The 18,576-nt window shown below is 34.1% G+C and overlaps 1 long non-coding RNA gene across 1 annotated transcript in view; it reads right to left on the reverse strand.

Annotated features, from left to right (window-relative positions):
* Positions 1-5,792: 5,792 nt before the first annotated feature.
* Positions 5,793-18,576, reverse strand: part of LOC141499831 (uncharacterized) — a 191,434-nt gene continuing 178,650 nt past the window's right edge. Inside the window, exon 3 of the long non-coding RNA XR_012471772.1 lies at positions 5,793-6,093. This is a non-coding gene — a long non-coding RNA (uncharacterized LOC141499831). The remainder of the gene's footprint in view (positions 6,094-18,576) is intronic.

An 18,576-nucleotide genomic window follows, 5' to 3' on the forward strand; every position in this document is an offset into this window, starting at 1 on the left:
CAATGGTTGAGAATCTAACTCATAAAAAAGCTATAAATAATTTTCTGAGGAACTATTTGAATTGAATGCTATTTGAATATAATTCTATTGAATTGAATCCTTTGCTTTGTGTTAATCTGTCCTCTAGTTTGGTCTAGTAAAAGGAAAGCATCACGAACTGTTTTTTTAACAGATTGTGACCCAGGGGATCCATGGAGGAGAAGCAGGGAAAGGCAAGCAATGGTTGCAATAATAATTCCATAAACTTTTATAGTTCTTTATAATATAAAATGCCCTTTTGAATATATTATCTTTTTTAAAAATTTTATTTATTTAAGGCAGTGGGGTTAAGTGACAAGGTCACACAGCCAGGCAATTATTAAGTGTTGGATTTGAAATTAAGTCCTCCTGACTCCAGGGCCGGTGCTTTAACCATTATGCCATCTAAATGCCCCTTTGAATATATTATCTTATGATTTCATCTAACTATATTTAGAGCTAGGAGGAGCCTTAGTGATTAAGTAAGCTAATTGCCCCATTTTACAGGTGAAAAGAAAGAGTTCCAGAGAAACTTACATAGGTTACATAGTAACAGGGTCTAGATTGAAACCCAGGTCCTCAGACTCTTAATCCTGTGTTCTTTCTGGTACACTGTAGTAGTAACCAATGACAAGATGGTAGTATTAAACCCATTTGATAGCTTTTGAAAGTAAAGCTCATAGAAGGGAAATGACTCATTCAGTATCACAGGAACTACTTAGTAACCCTCCCTAAATCTCTTATTAACCAATGACCCCAAGAGGACATGTGTTCAATTTGCATAAATAGCCCCAACATCTCTGTCTAAATCCCTATGAGGACTGCCAAGTCTGCTCACGAATATTTTTCAAGTTAAAATTTTCAGATGATTAATGCTGGGTTGTCATTTCTTGGTTGTTGTTTTTCCCCTCTGTTCTATCTCACTGCCTCCTCACCCTCCCACTCTTGGTGACCCAGATCCTCTGCACCAGGAGAGCATCACAGTGAGTGGGAAGACTCGCCAAGCTGGGGAACACATGGTTGGGGGGGAGGGAAGGGAGAGGATCATAGAGGTCTCAAGAAGTATTTCTTGAACCACAGAGGGTCCCTGGCCCACAGTTTGGAAAACATCAATGTAGATCAATTATTTGAGGAGGGAATACTTCTTAAAATCCCTGCCCTGAGCTGATCTGTACTATTGGGGAAGAAACAAGCAATTACCCCTTCAAATTTTTTGTTTCAGAGGGTTAAGGAGTTATAAAAATGTTAAAGATAAAAAGAATTGCTAAATCCATCTAATCCCACATTATTATTTTACTGATGAAGAAACTGAGGCTTAGAGAAGGGAAATGGCTTATTTGTAGACCTCAGTTAGTCGTTGGCAAAGGAAGAGGTGGCCTAAGTTCTATTCTCCTGACTTATAGTTCATTTTTTTTCACTGAATCACAATGCTTAAATCTTTAGATTATAAAGGGCAGAGATCATATCTCATGTCCTATAAGATATGTAAGTGTGGGTGTGCTTTTGTATGATTAAGTATATTGTAGAGGTCAAACAGATACTTTTTAATTACATACAGTAGTGATTGAAAAAATGCATCAGATTATTATCCACTTAGGTAACAAATATTTGAGGCAGCAAGGTGGTACAGTGGATAGAGTGACAGGTCTGGAATTAAAGACTCATCTTCCTGATTTCAAATCTGACTTCAGACATTTACTAGATGTGTGATACTGGACAAGTCACTTAACTCTGTTTGCCTCAGTTCTTCATCTGTAAAATGAATTGAAGAAGGAAATAGCAACCCACCCTTGGTTTGTTTGTTTGTTTTTTTGCCAAGAACGTCCCAAATGGGACCATGAAGAATGGGACATGACTGAAACAACTCAACAACAACAATTTAAAAAAGCATTTATTAAGGAATTGTATGTGATAGATCTAGTAAGCATAGACTAACTGCTGAGACACAGAGAAAGGTAAAAACACTTACTCCGGACACTAGGATCTCACATTCTGTTGTAGGAGACATGCAGGAAATGCACATAAATCTTATCAAATTATTAAAAAGTATGAAAAGCCTCCAAGATGGTAAAGTACTATAGGTTCAAGGGATATAAAAATGACTATATCCTTTTACCTGAATATCTCCAGTAATGGACCCTATAATCTAGTCTAGAATCCCAATTCATTTTGGATTAATCCTTCTAGATGAGCAGTCAGTGTGATAAAATGTAAAATGTTTGAATTCAGGTAGACTTGAATGAAATCCAGTTCTGTGATCTTGGAAAAGTAATTTATTTTTTGTGGACCTCCGTTAACTCATCTGCAAAATTACTAACCCATTCCTAAGCAAAAAGAACTGCCCTTTCCCAACAGTACATAGTTTTAACTTTCTGAAAAATATGCCTGTTTTCCACCACTAGAATATAAACACCTTGAGGGATTACATTAATCGACCCCTTTTTTCTATATTTATATCCCCTGGAGCAGTGTTTAGTACATAAACTTTTAGATTTGCAAATTGCTTTGCAAAAATTACCTTAATTAATTCTCACAACTAGCCTGGGAGATAGATGCTATTATCCTTCCCTTTCACAAATCAGCAAACTGAGGCAAATAGAAGTTAAAGGACCCAAAATTAGAGAGTAAATGTCTGAGGCTGAAATCTAAACTCAGTCATTATAGCAGGTTCAGTGGACTGTCCATTGTTCTACCTAGCTGTTTCATAGTAGGAACTTAATAAATGCTTATTGAATGATTTCTTATTTTTTAAAAAAAATAAAACTTCCTCTGGTATTGAGAGTAGGTTGTCCAAATTATTACTTAAAACTTTAAATCCTTTGGATTAAGTAAGGTTATTTACCCTACACAAACTTATTACTCTTAGGATCAGAGGGAGGGAAATAGATCTAATAATGATGAACTAAAGTTCTTTTGCATAATTATTAAGACCATAGTACTTTGAAGTAAGTCACAAAGTGTTTTTTCTCATGACCAGTGACAAAAGAAATGCAAGAAATATTATAGCTATTCATTTCAAACTTTGCTCTGTGGAAGTTTCCTCTGCTCCTGAATTCTTACTTTCTTATTAGTTGATTCCTCCAGGAACATCCAATATAAGCAGGAGACCAGACAAATGCCATGTTGCTCCCTCTCTGGGCTATCCTGCTGGTTTATTTCCATAGAACTTTCTCTATCATGTCCCTCTAGCTATTAGAAACTTTCTCCAGGCTCCTTTTCAGTTTCCTTTTATGTGTTACCTTTCCCCATTAGAATGTAGGCTCCTCGAGGGAAGTGACTGTTTCTGCTTGTATTTATACTTCCCAAACTAACGCATTGCCTGGGACATAATAAATGGTTTATAAATGCTTAATTGTTTATAGGCATTTAGTAAACTTCTAAATTCAAGGAATTATAATTGCTAGCATGTATATAATTCTATAAGATTTGAAAATTTGTTATCATTCAATACAACAATTCGTCATTCTCTATTTTTGTTTAATATGAGAAAAAGAGATAAGAAAGAGATTAAATAACTTAGCCATGGTGACACAACTATTATTAGTTGTGACTTATGTGTCAGTGCTAGGAGTCAAAGTTCAGTTTTCCTGACTCCAAGTCCAGCAAAGGTCCACTCGACTGTGCTATCTAGCTGTTAAAACTTACAAATGTGGAAAATAATTCAAGAGAAAATAGTCCATCTACCAGTTTTTCCTGGAGATCTTAAGTCTTAACCATTTAAAATGACTTTTCTAGTGTTATACAGTTAGTGTCACAAAGAAGATCCAAATCCAGTCTGTCTGTACTCTTTCTATTACAACAAAGTCTCAGGATGGATACAAGGATTTATAGTAAGGTTCCCATAAAAACCACATCTCTGTTGTTTGTTGTTTGTCATTTTTGTTGCTGTTCTCAGTTCTAAAGTATATGATTTCCTAGAAATAAGGACTAAAACTCATTTAAACCTGGAAAGCAGAGGGTTTAAGAGGACCATAGTAGTTTTCTTCAAATATTTGAACTGCTGATATGCAGAAGAGGGATTAGATATATTTTCCTTGGTCCCAGAGTGCAAAACTAGGTGTCAGAGGAAGGGAAAGTTTTTTTTTTAATTCAGTGTAATATAGACAGGCCTAGTAATCACAGCTGCCTCAAATGATAATGGGCTACTTCAGAATCTCAGATTTCCTAGTTTCCTATATCATTAAGAATCATAGGGGGACAGCTAGGTAGAGCAGTGGATAGAGCACCAGCCTTGGAGTCAGGAGTACCTGAGTTCAAATCCAGCCTCAGACACTTAATAATTACCTAGCTGTGTCACTTCCCAATTGCCTTAAATAAAAATTAAAAAAAAAGAATCATAGGATCATTGATTAAAAAACAGAAAAAGATCTTAGGATTAAAGGTACAGAGGTGGAATGGACTTCAGAAGGCATTAAATAGGAAAGGAAACTGAGAGACAGAGAAGTTATGCATCTTATTTAGGGTCACTGCTAGTCTGAGAAAGGATTTGAACTCAGTTTTTCTAGTGTACGTCTATTCCAAGTCCTTCATTTTACAGGAGAGGTAGCTAAGGCATGGAGAAATTATGTAACTTAGACACAGAACAAGGAAGTACCTGTGGAAGAATTTAAATTCATATCTTCTGGTTATCGATTTTAGATTCCTCATTTTACAAATGAGAAAACTTAGAACAAGAAAAGAAGAGACACCCTCATGGGAAGTGCTGAGCTTCAAAATCAGACTCCAATTTAAGTATTATCAGTTTGACTATACCAAGTAGTAAATTGTTCCATTTAATAAGGATGGAAATAAGCCCTAGGGAGGGAAAATTAATTACTTAAGATCACATTTTGAGAGAAAGAGTCAATAATGCCAGTCTCTACTGCATTAATAATGTGCTTTTCACTATAAATCCTCAAGGAAGTGAGGACACCATTAGAAGAGGTCTTCAACAAAGTCTTTGTTCTAAAGGCCAGGAACTTGACTTCCGAGAAGTTTCTGGAAAATGTCTAGAGCTATTTAATGAATAAAATGACATATGATTACCTCAAAAGGGATGTGGTGATTGCAAAGAGTAATGATAACTTTATCAAGAGAGAACTAGTCATGCCAGGATAGCATCATTTCATTTTTGGATGGTGTCCTTTTTTTGTCAGAATACTAAACTGGTGGATAAGGGAAGGAGGAGTCTTGTTTATATAAATTTTATTTTCCCTAGATTTTAGCAAGCTTTTGATATTGAACTTCATACTATTCTTGTGGGAAAGAAGTAGTGTCGATTAGATGATAATTTTATCTGAGATCTGGATTCAGAACCATATGACTAGAATTCAAAAGTCAATATTAATGTTTCAATGTCCAGGCAACAAGTCTTCAGTGGAATGTCCCAGATTCGGTGCTTTTACCTGGACTGCTTACCTTTTTTTAATCAGTGATTTGAAGAAAGGCAAAGATGTCATATTCCTCAGATTTTAGAGTTTGACACCTTAGAACTTTGAACTGAATCTAATTAAATTAAAATCAATAGAATTAAAAGTAAATTCTTACACTTTGGGTATAAAAAATCAATTTCAAAAGTGCAAGATAAGAGAGACATTATTAGAAAGATAACAGAGCATCCAAAAAAAGAATTCAAAGTTTAATGGACTACAAGGTCAATGTTTGAGCAAAATAGATATCATCAAAAAAAAAATGTTAATGTGATCTTGGGCTTAGAGAAGCAGAAACAGATCCTGAAGAAGCTGGCAGGAGCCCCAGGAGAGGACAGGGACACTCTGAAAAGGATTCACCTGAGAGAGGCCTTGGGAAACACTGTGGTTCCAGCAGTGTCTGGTGACCTCCAGCCTTGGAGAGTGTACTTATAGAGTGGAGCAGGATGGACTTCTGAAGGAGAGGTTGACTTTGTCACACTGTTGAACATTTTTTTCTCCAGTTGCTGCCAGAGTTCATATATTAATGCTTTTGCCCCAAATTGTAGGGGCAATATGATGCCTTGTTGATGCAGGAAGTAAGCCATATCCAAGGGCAAGGACTCCTGCAGCATATAGACCTTGACAGAAGTTCTGTTTCCCTACCAGGTCATCAGATGAAACAGTTCTGGAAAGAAAAATGAGAAAGATGTCTTTGCACAACACTCCCCTCACTATGATAAACAGAATGTGCAAGTTGGTGTGATCTTCTTCAAACATGAAGGACACCTATTGTTGTTGCTGTGGTTACTGTTGTCTTTATTGTTTGATCTAATTGGCCAGAAGGCAGAACAAGGAACAATGAGCAGAAATTGCAAAGTGATCAATACAGACAGGATTTCAGGGAAAAAGAACAATTCTAATGAGTGTTTCTGTCCAAGAGCAGAATGATCTGACTCAAGAAGTAGAAAATTCCTCTTCCCTGGTGGGATTTATGCAGAAACTAAATGACTCCTTGCTGTCAAATTATAGTGGGGATTCCTTTTGGGGGGGTTCAGTATAAACCCCTGATTAATTAAATTCTGAGGTCTTAAGACCCTATAACTCCAAGAAATTTACATTTGCACAGGATTTTCCTGAGTTCCAGAATAGACTCTAGTGAGAATTCTAGCTGCCTCTAAAGTAAGACAGAAGGATAAGACATAAAAAGGACCATTAGATGTGATCCTTAGCGATTGAGAAATATTACTAGGAGGAAAAACTTTCCAACCTCTCAAAAAAGAAAAAAAAAGAAGAAAAAAAAAGTTTGTGTGTTATTTATCCACCCTGTCCAACAGGCTATATTTCTCAAGACAGTTCTCAAGAGGAACACTCTAAAATAGGTCACTAACCTTTCAACCCCTTTGGGAGAATAAGAATTGCTTTTTAAATTTTCAAATTAAATTAAACATTCTTTCTATGCCTTATAAATGTTAAAATGCAAATGGGTCTCTTAATATGAAAACTATTCACTCATCTTTCCTGCCATCTTCTTGTCAATAGGCCATTTACTGTAGTGTTAATAAAATCATGGTTTTATACTGAAGTCATGATAAAGAAGTGACTGCTATGCTGAATCTATCCCAATTGGATCTGTGGGAACATTGAAAATTTAGCTTCAGATAAGTGGTGGTGATGATTCTTCTTGGAAAGGGGAGACTCCTGTCAGGTTGACAATAGTTCTGTCCAGTATTCCCCTTGTTTAATATAGAGACATTATTCAATAATTAGCAGTTCTAGAACCAAATTTGATCCAGGATTAATAGTATATTAGTAACCACAGTATTGTAACAATAATCAACTGTGAAAGATATAGTTATATTGATCAAGACAATGATTAAGATAATTTCAAAGAAGGCATGATGAAAAAATCTTTTCATCTCCAGAGAGAAAAAAAACTAACTCTGAGTGCATATTAAAGCATACTTTTTAAAACTTTTTAACTTTATTTCTTTTCATATATGTATATGTATTTTGCAATAAGGTTAATATAGAATTATGTTTTGCATGACTTCACACACATAATAGATATCACATTGTTTGCCTTCTCAATGAATGAAGGAGGGAGGAAGAGAACCTGGAGTTTAACTTTTTAAATGAATTTTTAAAATATTTTAAAACATAATTGAGAAATATTTAACAAAATATAATGATATTTTTAAAGTTTCATAGTGTATTAAAAAATGAATGGGACTCAGAAGAATTAGGCAAAATCAGTCTGTAATTATAATACCTAGTTGTGCTAGAAGATCTAATCTAGGTCTAATAATTAATCCTCTTCACCCATAGTCCCCTCTTATATACTCTTTCAAAGTAAATTTATTTAAACCTTGAAGAAGAGAGACCTAAATGATTTTTTATGATCTCTTATATATCCATCTAAGTTATGTATATAGAGAAGTAACAGACATTTACATGATCAGACAAAGTAAAAATAGATATGCTAGAATAAACAGCATTTTATATAACCCTATTATAATGTAATATATTTGCATAGATATGTAGAATGCAGACATATATACATATATATTTATATATTCTAAAGTTTTAAAAAACATCAACATGAAGAATAAAGCTATTTCCTCCCCTCCTCTCCTATTCCTCCCTTTTCTTCCTCTCAAGCTCCATTCTCCTCTCTCTCTCTCTCTCTCTCTCTCTCTCTCTCTCTCTCTCTCTCTCTCTCTCTCTCTCTCTCTCTCTTCTTTCTCACCACTCCAACCCTGCTTCTTGTTTTCAGCATGATGATTTTGTATTTTCTGGGAAAGATAGCTAAAAAACACATTGAATGATTGTGTTCAGATCCCAAAACAGCTTGAGAGCCTAGAAAATTGGGCTGAATTTAATTAGATTACATTCAATAGGGCTAAATATAAAGTCTTACACTTGAGGTTTATTTGGTTCCCTTCATTTCTCTAACATAGTTTGGAAAGAATTTCATAGGACATTTTCTGACATAGCCCTTATCTTTTTGTGGGTTAGATGAGATCAGAAACTCTTTTTTTCTTCCTAATCTGAATCTCCAATGGGATTCTGCTAAAGTAAATTATTGCTATGTCTTATTTCCTTAAGGTTCTTTAGAAACCATAAGTTACAGCCTGCTCCTTAAGCACAGTATTCTGTTAAGCAATTATTTTATTTGGATAATTTTTATTTTGATGAACAATGATTTAAATATTTTCTGCAAGCATCCATTTAGGAAGGAGAGAAGAGAAAAGAAGCGAGCATTGGTAGGAAGCCTGAAAAAGAAAGTTATACTATACTGTCTGTATTTACACCTTCTAGAACTGTGGAAACTATACAGATCAGGGATGGGGAAGGGAATGAGGGGTAGAAAGTGCTTACTGGTTACTTACTTCCTGCCAGGTCTGCCTATCAGATGGTCTGTCTATATAACAATACTTGTGCTAATTACCTCACATTTTTTTTGACTTATAGGAGAGAATATATAATATGTGTTTGGGAAACATAAAATTACTAGGCTAATGTGAGCTAGTGTTATTATCTTCAAAGGCTCTGACTAAACTTTTTCCCATTCAAGACATATTTTATTCACACAAACCAAAGTTAAATAATTTTGAATTATTATTTTAATACAGTAAAACATCATTAGCTAGGCCCTCACTAATATAGAATTTGTAGGATTCTGGACAGAGCTGGGCTGAAATTGACTTTTGCACTATTTATGAAAGAATATTTTGCAAAACAAATTAATCATGGTAAATATGTTCCCAGTGGGAAAGTTAAATCAGCTAAGAAAGAAAAAATCTTTAAGCTCAAATGGACCTGCATGGAAAAAACGAAAACACTCCAGACTTCACAGTCCCAGATACATGTATCTGTGTCTGGTACTTCTTAGCTGTGTGTGACCATAAACTAGTCATTTCACTGCTATTTTCCATAGTTACTGTTTTCCAATAAATATGAATAATAATCTTCTCTTTGTCATCATTCCTAAGATTATAGGATTACAGATTTAGACCTAGAAGGTATCCATAAGGTCATCTAATAAAGCCCTCTTATTTTACAGATGAGAAAACTGAAGCCAAGAGAGATTAAACAACTTCTCCAAAGTTTTTTGGGGATTGTACAGTTGAGTTTCAAACCCAATACTTTGGATTCCAAAGTCTAAATACCTTCTGCTGAACCACAATGGTTTCCATTGCCTAGGTGTGTCTATTTTTCTTTCAAGTCCAACAAATTTAAAATATGAGAAAGTAAAATTCCTACAAGGCAGGTCATTAGAGTAGCAAAAGGACACAGGTTCATATGCCAATTTTGCCTTTCTAACTATGAAGGTGGGCAAGTCATTCTCCTCATTCTGAGTTTCTTTCTTATTAGAATGGAAATAATAACATTTGAAATATGTATATATGACTACCTTGAGAATTGAAGAAAATAGTGAAAGTTCTTTGTAAATTGTAAAGGACCATTCTTAATAATTTTATAATGATTGTTATTTATCTTCTTCCCCACACAGTCTAACTCTGAATGCTCATCAAGGCTGCTTGTTCTTCAATATTTTGTTCCTCCTTTCTCTATACTCTTTTCACTGAAAATATCATATACTCCCATTGCTTTAATTCTTATTTCTCTGCAAAAAAAACCTCCACAATCCAAATTTGCTTAAAGCTGTTCACATTTAATTTATACCTTTGACTGATTGATTGAGTGATTCAATCCAGAAGTTTGGGCTTCCTATGTTTACATCAATAGGGTTCAAGGTGCACCTTACCCTTGTGTATGTTTTAATCTCTTTTATTAGTTTATTTCTTGTGGACAAACATTCTCTCTTATTCCATGCATGTGACACACACAGCTATATATCTAGTCCTCTTTGCTTTTTCCCACATCATTAATAACTAGCTGAATATCTCCTTGTTTCTCCATTGACATCCAAAATTCAGTATATCCAACAGAGAGAACCCATTATCTCTGTCCTAGAACATTTCCCTCCCTCATTTTGTCTATTTCTATCTAAAACATCAACCACTATTCAGCACCAAAGTTAAAAGTCTAGGAATGGGACTCCATTGCCTCTCCTTCTCTTTGTTTCTTATCTCCTCAGTTGCCACATATTTCCAACTCTTGCAACTGTTGTCTTCTCTCCCTTCACATTATACCCATCATAGTTCAGGTTCTTATAATCTCTTGTATGGACCATTGAACTAGCATCTCAATTTTTCTCCCTGCATCTAGTCTCTCTTTTCTCTAATCTCCTCTTTAACTAGCTGCCAAATTGATTCTCTGAAAACACAGGTCTGACAATGTCATTTTTGTGCTCAAGAAATTGGAGCAACAACCTATTGCCTTGAGGATAAGATACAAACTCCTCTTTTTGACCATTTAAAATATGTTACAATATGGTTCTATCAAGTCTTTCTAGTTTGATTTCACATTACTTTCCATCACCCAAATTTTTAAAAATTTATTTTATTTTAATTCATGTAATAAAACAAATGTTTCCATGTCATAGTATAATTTAAAAAGATGATTACACTTGAAATTGAAAATCTACTATGTATAATATATTCCTTTTAAATATACAGTGATACTATCATATAGATTTACCTTTTTTCCCTTTCCTCTCCTGTCCCCACAGAAGACCACCATGAGATACAAATAGGTATATATGTGTGTGTGTGTGTGTGTGTGTGTGTGTATGTGTGTGTGTATAAAATATATATTACATATATATGATTATTCTATACAACTTTCTATTAATCAGTTCTTTCTAGTCATTCAAATAGTGTCTTTATGTGTCCTTTACAGTTATTTCGGTATTTATGATAGTCAAAATGATTTATTGTCTCGAAGTCATCCTCAAAACATTATTGCAGTTAACGTATACAATGTTCTCTTGGTTCTGCTTATTTCTCTCTTCATTATTTTGTGCAAATATTTCAATGTTTTTCTAAGCTCATTGAATTCATCATTTCTTATAACACAGTAGTATTCCATTACATTCTTATTCAACAACTTGTTCAGTCATTCCCCATATGATGGTCATCCCCTCAATTTCCAATTCTTTGTCACCCCCATATTTGGACAATCTAATTAAAAAATTTATCCCCATCCAACCCTGAGTAGAACACAATGGACTTAACTAAATTAAATTTAATTCCTTGTAAGTTTGGATGGGATCTGACTAAGATTGAGGAGATTTAATTCAATTTCATTATTATTAATGTCCTCCAAGAGAAGAACTTTGAAATAAAGACTAAAGAAAAAAAAGGAATTCAGGATCTTCCCAAATCATTGATCATTAATAATAATTTCTCTCAGAGCACAGACCTTCCAGCTTTGTTGTGATCAAATGAGATACTATTTATAAAGTGCATAGCACAGACATTAAAAAATTTTTGTTCTGACTCCAATCTCATTAACCTTTTTGACTTTCATGTGACATCGTTAATCTAATGATCTTTCAGTCCACTTAGCAAATCCAGATCTTTCTTCATTCAAGGTGCTGTCTAGTCACAACTCCATCATTTTGAACTTAAATGATCTTTTTGAATTTGGATTGGACTATATGGTCACTGAGGTACCTTCCAAATGTTAAGTTATGCAATTCTGTAAATGAAAATATAGTGATAAGGCCTAGACTTGTGGTGTAAATTGCATAGAGCTTTACATTTCCCCTATAGAATGTCATCTCCCTTGAGTCCATCATTCCAAACTGTCATTAAGCATTACACCACATCATTTTATTTCAATTAAATTATTTGTTCATACTATCATGTCCAAATCTTTGTGACCCCAGGAAACATAGCACTCTACACTTTCCTATACTTAATTTGATTGATTCTTGAAGTCTGTATAACTCTTGGTCATTGCTTCCATGAAACTATCCATTCATCTCATCCTTTGCTATCCTCCTTTCCTTTTGCCTTCAATATTTCCCAACATGATTCTTATCACTAGAGGTCTTTGAGTAGGACTGCATGACCACTTTCCACACTGATTCATTAATCAGTATGGAAATATTATTCAAGTATAGGTTGGAATAGCTGGCTTACAAAATCTCTTCCAACATAGACACTATTATTCTATAATTTGTGATTTAATCATTCTTTGATTTAATACCTTGCTATGTTTAGCACCTGATCATTACTAATACTCCATGTATCCCACAATTGCTCAATTGGAAGCAATCTCAGAAATCGCCTTTCTAATTTTCACCTGATTAAAAAAAACATGCCATCTATAGCAATCCTGACAAGATGTCATCATATTCCACTTAAAGATTCTCTATGATTAGAATTTGCCAATTCTCAGGCAAGTCCCTTCTGCCAGTGGATGAATTGAATGGTTGGAAAGAATATCAGAATCAGTGTACTCTGAGTTTCTGAGACTATCTGTTTATGGAGCCTCTTTTATTCATGTATTTCTTTGTCAAAACTTTCTGGAGAAAAATGCTTCACATAGGTTAATTTGACAGATGCCTAAAGTTTTTGATATTTTCTCTTGTCAAGTAGATGTGTAGATGCTCTATAGATCTAAACCAAATAAATAGTTAATTTGTTGAGGTTTCCAGTTTCTTTGAGAATATAAAAGTAAATGCTCCTCTGTAAATTTCTATAACTCAAACATTTCTTCAATATTAGTATTGATGCCTTTCATTTTCAAATCATTTTTATTTGAAAACATATCTCTTTGCCCATTCTCCCCAATGAAAGATTCAAGTAAGAAATAATATAAAGGGTGAGGGGGTACAGCTCAGTAAAATGAATTAATACATCAGTTGAGTACACACCCATAGTACCCACCTCTGCAAAGAAGGGAGATTCATTTTTCCCCTCTTTAGGTCTTGGCTTGATCATTAATAATACAGATATGCCATTCATTTTTTTATTGGTTTTTTCCTTTGCATTTACATTGTGGAGTCATTATCAATATTATTTTCCTGGTTGTTACTTCACTTTGCATCAATTTATGCAAATCCTGTGCTTTATTAAATATTTATATTCATAATTTCTTACCATGAAGTAATATTTCATTGAATTTATGTACCACAGTTTGTTTGGACAGCCACCCCACAAAATGGTCACTGACTTTGTTTTCAGATCTTTACCACTCTATAAAATACTACTTTAAATATTCTGATATGTGTTTGGTCTTTCTATTTTTGACCTTCTTGAGACATAGATTGAATCTCTTAGTCAAAGTTAATGAACCTCTCATTCACTCGCATAGGATCATTCCAGAACACTTCATACATTTCTCTAGTACTTTGATATTAACTTCCTTCATTACAGCCCTCTGAGATTGACAGGGTCTCATGAGAAAACAGGTTTATATTGGTTTTACATGAGATAGAACTATAACAACTAATAAGGGAGCAGGAATTTGAACATGTTTCTTCAACTTCAAAATCAGAGCCTTTTCCATTTTACTGCACCAATTCCAGTTACAATGGACATAAATGGTAACACAAGACATTGAGAGATATCAGTACACATATTAGGCTAGCCTGGAACCCTAAGTCCAACAATCTGAGAGTCCTGCCAGTAGAAGCATCTGGTCTTCTATTTTCTCTATACCCTCTCTCTCTCCTCCCAAAGCAGAGTAAGGGAGCCAACAGCTGGAGGACACCATTATCAGCCCTTAATCTTGGGAGTGTTTCTCAGCAAGTTTATGAAACAGCACAATAAGGAAGTCCCTGAGGCTCTATTAACAGAAACCAAAATTGGATTATGTAGGAATTACATTAAATAAAAAGCTGCTGTGCCCAGTTAATTGAAAGGCAAACTTCTAAATTATATGATCATTTTTTCTGATGGCAGAAGAGTCCATCAAACTGAAAACCTCTTGGGACCACTCCTCCTCTCTGGTTTAAAAGAGTTTCTGAATAAAGTGAATTCCCATTTCCCCTAATTCATTCCCCCTGCCCAAAGCAGTTCAAGACCCACAGTCAACAGTCAAATGATTGTCAGTCTCATTTCCTGGTAGAACTCTTTTTCTTGAGGATGACAGGCTTTATCTTATAGTTTGGAAATGCTTTGATTTATGAATACTCCATTTTCTTTTTCCTAAATGCATTCCTTTATTAGGTGCTTTTAGTTATTGGTGAAACAACTGTAAAAGATAAAAGAAATAAAACAAAACAAAAGCCCTGTGATTAAACAACCAAGATAATAATAAAAAGGGATAGCTTCTGTTACTTCAAAGCTAAGGAACGCTTCCCCTTAAGGATAAGGTCAGTATTGTTGCTGGAATTTCTAGACTTTGAAGCAGTGAGAAGGTAAACAATTTGCAACTGTCTACTTACTATTCAATATTGTTCAATATAGAATACTTGAAACCAGGTATACATCACTCTATCTCTATCTACTACCCCAAGTTGTTTCTTCCAGGAACACCCACCTTGTAATTTATATAACTGAGATTAATTTCAATTTGAAGAACAGTACCAGAAAAAACATCTTAGGGATATTCCAATTTTAGGATGATTTCAGGATGTGATTTCTTAGATGTAAGGAACTCTCTGTGAAAAAATCCCTAGCTTCCAATGCAGATTCCTTTGCAACTTGTCTTAAAGAGTTACCACTTTCCTGAAAGGTTAAAAGAGTTATTCAAATTGACACAGTCAGTAAGCAGCAGAAGTTGAATTAGATCCCTCATCTATGCCATACTGACTCACTGGCCCCATTTTACTGGAAACTAGTGGAAACTAGATTGGGTAATGAGAAGCAGAAGTTTTGGGAGGGAAGGGAGAAGCATTGGAAATCAGGGAGCAGAATTCTAGAACTGAGCATCTGTCTAACCAAGAAGATGAGGGGGAAACATTAGAGTGATTGAAGAGTAGTAATCAGAGAAGAAAAGGCAGATGGATAGGAGCAAGAAAACAAATCCAACTTAGGAAGAGAACTTGAAGATCAAACTTGCACACAATACACAATATTACACGCAATATTTTAAAATATTAATATAATATTTTAATAATATTTAAAGAATTACAGAAAGATGATAGATATAGAAGGAACATCAAATGACATTTAATATAACATTCTCATTTTACAGAAAAGGAAACTGATTCTCTAAAATAAGGGCAGTGGATGTCAGATCAATGGGAAGTATAAAGCCCATCAAATCATGGAGTCTGCTGCTGCCAAGGCAACTACAGGAGGGTCTTGCTATTCAATAAATCTAGGAGTTTGTTAGGAGTGAATTAATTAAATGTGTGACCAAAATAGCAGGCTAATTTTTAAGTTATGGCCCTTGACAGAAAAAAGTTTCCAATGTCTGCTCAAGAATAAGCAACTCACCTAGGGCTTAACCAATAATAGCATCAGAGATGAACTTTGAACACAGGTATCCTTATTCCAAGTCAAGTAATCAATCTGTCAGTCAATATGTATTTATTGAGTATCTTTTATTTGCTAAGCACTGAAAAATATTCTTTCCACTGCATATTTAATTTTATTCTAATGTAATACAAAACATTTGAATCTCATTTAAATGAAAGAACAGAAACCTGAGGAAATTGTGACTTTACTGAAGTAATATCATCAAGTGAGTGGTAAATGTTACTTAGTTCAATGATCAAATATTCTTCTTCTATCATCTTAGTTTCCATAGCAGGCACACACAAACCTGTTTGGCAACTATAAGTAAACTTTAATGAATAGACAAAGGGATTAAAGAGGAAAAAAGATAAAAATAAACTAGGAATAGATTCATCCTGAAGTGACGAAAAGAATTAGACTTCCCTTATCCTCCCAGGTCATCTTTCCTTTTTAATTATGGAAGAATTCTGGCAAAATCAGGATGACAATTTGTCATGTTGGAGATTTGAGGTTGAATTAGACAATAACCATGGTCCCTTCGAATACTAAGATTTCCTGACATTTGAACTTGGCTTTAAAACTGAGTGGAACAGGTACAGCTGACAGGGGAGAGGAATTTAAAATAGCATTCTAGGTTCTTTGTCCAGTATACTGTACACAATTTTATATGTTTATTACATGAATGCACTACAAGCAGTACTGATTAGATGTCAGAACACAAGTTCTTCCAACACATTTTGTCTTCTCTGCTTCATTTTCTAGGATAAAATAAGTACCCATCCAAAGGCATTAGAAAACGAGGATGTTGGACTTGACTTGGACTTTATCACCAATCTTTTTCATGTCCTTTTGTTCCTTGGCACCTTTCTTCCCTCTCTCTAATCCAAAAAAAAAAAAAAAAAGCTTTGTTTTCCTTTCTAGAAGCCAAGATCTCCCAATACAGCTTTTTTTACAAAGACTCTCAAACTATCTCCACCAAACTTGTTTTCCTTATCAGTAAAATGAGGGGTAGGATGGGGATGATTTATTTTTTTTCAAACTCATACTCGTATTTTATTTTATTTTTAAAGAAAAATTTTACTTATTTTGAGTTTTACAATTTTCCCTTCTTGCTTCCCTCCCCCCCACCCCCCACAGAATGCATTCTGTTAGTCTTTACATTGGTTCCATGTTATACATTGATCTCAGTTGAATGTGATGAGAGAGAAATCATATCCTTAAGGAAGAAACATAAAGTATGAGATAGTAAAATTACATAATAATATAACTTTTTTACAGATGAAGATGATTTAAATGATCTCTAAAAAACCTTTCAGCTTAGACTTTACAATATATTTTAATAGATTATAGGAATCTAGTTCATTATATATATTCTATTATATTTTATATTCTATTATATATAATGTATTTTAATTATTAGTGACAGAAACAATGAATCTTTCAGTGTAATTTTAGGTATCTAAAGTATCTTTCCTGCTATAACACTCCATGTTCCAATAGTTTATATCTGACATTGAACATTCTAAGATGCTTTGTAGTTCCGACAGTTTATATTTAAATAGTCTTTAAGATCCTTATTCTTTTCTGTGTTCTATCCTTTTTTGTATTAGTCCCTTCTAACTTTGACAATCTATGTTTTAACATTTTGTGTTCTTGCCTTCCAGCTCTGATATTCTGTCTCTTAACATTCTGGCTTAAATGTTTCTTCAAGATTTGACATCTATATTCTAATGTACTCTACTCAGAGTCTCTACAGCTCTGAAAGGAACATATTCTGTGTTCTAGGATTCCTTTTGGTTTCTACAATCTATGTTTTAAAAACTCTACCAGTTAAAATTATCCATGTTCTAAAATTCTAATAATATTCTGTAAATCTATAAAATAATACAACTTTAGGATGACTTTGTTTTCTTTTCTTAAAGTTCACAAGGTAGTTTTGCCTTTCATAAAGGCTTTTATGAAACTTATACATTTTAACTTGTAACAAAATATGGGGGGATTTAAATGCTTTAGCTTGCTGCTTTCTAAACAGGGAGTTAATAGTTGCCCACTACCGTGAAAGCTGTCTTTGTAGAACAAATATTCCTATAGTTTTCTTTCTTCTTAGTCCATGTTCATAATAAGGAACATAATCCTATTTTACTTTCTGCAGAGGAAAATTATAATTCCATTTTCCTGACTCCTGAACCAATGACAATGAGTAGTATATTTTTTAAATGGAGCATGTTGTTCTCCTGGCCTCTGAGGATCTTGCTGTAGAGCAGGGATAGAGAACATTTTTTTCTGACAAGGGACATTTGGATATTCATAGCATCATTTGGGGACTATATTTGTTCAAATATTTAATTAACTTGCCCCTAACAAGCACCTAGATTTATTGAAATTCAAGTCCTCACCTGTTATTTGGCAATACCAAGCCAATATAGTCCAGAGGCTAGAGGTTCCCCACCCCTGGAAGAGCATTAATGGAAATTTTCAAGTGATTTTAGAGCTCAAAAAAGTTTTTTTAAGAATAATATTAATACCAACCACAATATTTCTTTATGATTTCATGATTTAAAAGTAATTATTTCACCACACTTCTGTTAAGTATGCAGGGCAAACTTCATTATTCCCATTTTCCAGACAAAAAAAAAACAATGTATAGAATGATTACATGACTTGTACATGTTCACACTTTAGGGACAAGGAATCTTTGTGGCCTATAACTTAATGATGTTCTAGAGCCTTTGTACAAAAGAAACTCCATGAACTTGGGCTATTTGTTTTTTTTTTTTCAGTCATTTCATTTGTGTTTGACTCTTCATAACTCTATTTGGGATATTTTTGGAAAAACAAAAGTGTTT

This window comes from Macrotis lagotis, chromosome X (genome assembly GCF_037893015.1).
Source record: "Macrotis lagotis isolate mMagLag1 chromosome X, bilby.v1.9.chrom.fasta, whole genome shotgun sequence".
In the NCBI taxonomy this organism is placed as follows: Eukaryota; Metazoa; Chordata; class Mammalia; order Peramelemorphia; family Peramelidae; genus Macrotis; species Macrotis lagotis.